Consider the following 3,935-nt stretch of genomic DNA (forward strand, 5'->3'; position numbering starts at 1 on the left):
GACCTATACATCAGAGGACATGATTCTTGTTTTGGTATACGTCTGAGGTGGCTTTCTCTAATGTTAAAATGTCATATTTCAGCATTCGACAGAGGTCAACCACGCACACTTATCAAGATTGCGTGAACTTACGAGGACATTGTATTGAATAGGTAACACAGCTCAAGTTTGCATAAATGTACGAGGACAACATGTGTTGCAAATGAAACACAGTCTTTGTTTGTATAAACTTATGAGGACATATAAACTTTATCTGTTTATTTTGCACAGGTATTTCACACAGATCAAGATTGCGTAAACTTATGAGGACATTGTATTGAATAGGTAACACAGCTCAAGTTTGCATAAATGTACGAGGACAACATGTGTTGCAAATGAAACACAGTCTTTGTTTGTATAAACTTATGAGGACATATAAACTTTATCTGTTTATTTTGCACAGGTATTTCACACGGATCAAGATTGCGTAAACTTACGAGGACATTGTATAGAATAGGTAACACAGCTCAAGTTTACATAAATGTACGAGGACAACATGCGTTACAAATGTAACACAGTCTTTGTTTGTATAAACTTATGAGGACATATCAACACAGATAAAGTTTCTGTAAACTTATGAGGACATCACACAAATCAAGTTTGCAGCAACACACGAGGACTTATTGCACAGGTATTTCACACATACCAAGTTTGCGCAATCTTATGAGGACATTGTATTGAATAGGTAACACAGCTCAAGTTTGCATAAATGTACGAGGACAACATGTGTTGCAAATGAAACACAGTCTTTGTTTGTATAAACTTATGAGGACATATAAACTTTATCTGTTTATTTTGCACAGGTATTTCACACAGATCAAGATTGCGTAAACTTATGAGGACATTGTATTGAATAGGTAACACAGCTCAAGTTTGCATAAATGTACGAGGACAACATGTGTTGGAAATGAAACACAGTCTTTGTTTGTATAAACTTATGAGGACATATAAACTTTATCTGTTTATTTTGCACAGGTATTTATCTCTTTTAGCGATCATGAGGAGTTTATCTCAACAAGGTTCCACTTTACATCATTCAGATACAAGCAAATTTAAACACTTCAAGTACACATGTAGATCATTTTCAAAGATTTGTTTTTAATAAAACTCAACACTGACAACCGGAACTTGACATACATGCAGTTAGTCATTCATAATGCATAAATAACTTTTCTCTTACATGTACAAAATCTCAGAAATCACCTCTTCATTTTTCTTAAATGATAATCTACACAAAGTCTGATCATTGTGATCATTTATCGATCATTAAACACAGAATTTTCAAAATGAATATAATCACTAAGATTGTAAAAAATCCTTAAATTAGCAGCATGTTTCTGCATTTGTTAATGTGATATTGAAAGATTTGGTTGTGGTCGATTGTGCAGACATTCAGTAATAAAAAGAAACGTCAATTTTAAGCATTTTCTGGAGGTAACCCCCCTCCCCCCACACACACACATTTGCTTCGTATGACCATGATTACATGGTATTTTGCCATAAGGTTTTTTTTTTTTTTTTACTTTTTTTTTTAACTTTAACAAAATATTTTCCTTCTCCAGTTTTAGGACATGGACCTGTGACAAATAAACCCTTTTCAAAGGGAGATTTCCTCCTGGAATATCGTGGAAATATGGAATATTTATTTTGATCTCTTACACATAACTTGGGATAGAAATCAAATAGGTCAGGAAAAAATATTAATTTCAAGTAATGCACAGTACAGCTATAAAATGTGGATGGAGTATTCTGCACATGTGCACACTTTCCACCTTTATACACTTTGCTTATAAAAGAAATGCTGACACACACGCATATTCTCTTTGTTATAATACATTGCAGTCCATGCTGTACGATGCAGATTGAATGTCAATCACATCCATATTTCTTATAAAGGAATGTTTATGTTTGTTTTATTTCAGCAATGAATTTATTGTATCGTTTTTTTTCTTCTCAAGTGCAATTTCCGATTGTGTGTAGAAAGTTTGTTCATGGTTTGACAATTCAACAGCAGTTATACAAATTACCATTCTTGCAGCTATAACTTTTATCAAGGTGATCCATATTAATTACAAACCTTTTTGCTTTGTATTATCTGACATTTATATAAATTATTTGAATGTTTGCATAGTATACAATTGAATTATTATCATTTTATTCATTTATTTGTTTTTGCTTGTGATTGAATCAAACCTCATGATTTGCATGGAGTGCAATAAATCATATTTATATACATACATGTGTGTGTGTACACTTTTCTTCATTGAGGTAAGATGGATTCAATAGGATTTTAGTTTGTTTTGTTTAATAATGTTATAAACCCTGTATTTAATCTTAGTCCAGGGTAGTGTTGCAAGTTCAGGATACTTATTTCTACATTCCTCACATTCTTCTTTCCCTGGAATTCGGAATGTCCTGTAATTTCTTTTGAAAATGTGTCTACAGCATGGTGTTGTGCTGCTGTCCAGGTAATGCGTTCCGCTGTAAATGAAAAGAGATTTTATAGGAGAGTGAAAAGAAAGCATGTGCATATTTGATAACCTAAGGACAACTTCATGTGATGCAAAAAGTCATCTAAATCAAGAAATTTTCACAATTCCTTCTAAAGTACATTGTCACATATCAAACATGTACATGCAATTAACCCTAATCCCATTGGGATATTTCGATCACTTCAGTCCATGGGGGGGGGGGGGGTTATTGGGTCCCCCCTTCTGATCTCGGCCGTTGATCGCGCAGTCGCGCCGAAATTCGGCATGCACATAGCTTGTGATGTTAACTCTTAGATTGCGTAGTTACATTATATTCTACTTGCATGCAGATTTTTGCAGTGATCGTGCAACCAGTAGCCAAGATCTGAAGATGGGAGGGGGGGGGGGGGGAGTTAAATCAACCTCTGGCAAAAGAAGACCCCCAAAACCCGGCTAAATTAGGGTTTAAATAGGACTACAAGCAAAGTTTGAACTACATGCTATTATTACCTTTTGACCTTTTTGCAACAGGATGGCTACTTTTTGGCTCCATAGACCCAGGAGGTCCATCCCTCTCATTTGAGAGCTCTGGAGAGAGAGAGAGAGAGAGAGAGAACAACATTATTTTCTGGATTAACTAGATGAATCCTCGACCGCACGCAGTCGGAATTTATGCCTCCGCCATCACGTGATCAGAATTATCTTTCCCATTTATATCACGCAATCAGAAATAAATATTTAACTGAATAAGATTAACACATGACTTCCTTTATACTGCATACTAATAATAGCAAGAACATGAATTGAACATTCATGTTTTCAATGACATATGTGACCGATGGCCTCATAAATCTAAAATCTAATCAGACCCTTGTCCTTCCCATATCCTCGCATGATAAAAGTTATTTGTCAAACAAATTATGAGCTATTGCGAGAAAAGGCCATTTCCGTGTATAAAATGACCTATGTGACCTTTGACCTCATGGCCTATGGATAATTGTACTTCCCATCTGCATAAAGGACCAAGGTTTCAAGTTGATAAGCTAAACCATGGTCTGTTTTCCTGTATTCAATGACCCCTGTGACCTTTTACCTAATAGATCCATAAATCTTATCAGATCATTATCCCTCCTATATGAATACATGACCAATGTTTCAAGTTCATACGTTAAACGTATTATAAGTTTTAGCGAGAACAGACTATTTTCATGTATAAAATGACCGCTGTGACCTTTGACCTTATGACTCCAAAATTTGCTTGCATCAGTGTGCTTTTCATTTGCACACACGACCAAGGTTTCAAGCTGATATGTCAAACTGCTCTTAAGTTATCCCTAGAAAAAGCCATTTTTATGTATTTCATGACTTCTATGACCTTTGACCTTTGACCTCATGACCCTAAAAATTTGCATGGATCATTGGGCT

General features: G+C 35.1%; 1 long non-coding RNA gene across 1 annotated transcript; it reads left to right on the forward strand.

Moving 5' to 3' along the window:
• Nucleotides 1-461: 461 nt before the first annotated feature.
• Nucleotides 462-1,483, forward strand: LOC115922190. The gene is made up of 2 exons (XR_004063351.1): nt 462-842; nt 1,015-1,483. It is a non-coding gene; the product is annotated as an uncharacterized LOC115922190 (long non-coding RNA).
• Nucleotides 1,484-3,935: the final 2,452 nt, after the last annotated feature.

The sequence above is a fragment of the Strongylocentrotus purpuratus genome, unplaced genomic scaffold (genome assembly GCF_000002235.5).
Source record: "Strongylocentrotus purpuratus isolate Spur 01 unplaced genomic scaffold, Spur_5.0 spur5_scaffold_11, whole genome shotgun sequence".
NCBI lineage: Eukaryota > Metazoa > Echinodermata > Echinoidea > Camarodonta > Strongylocentrotidae > Strongylocentrotus > Strongylocentrotus purpuratus.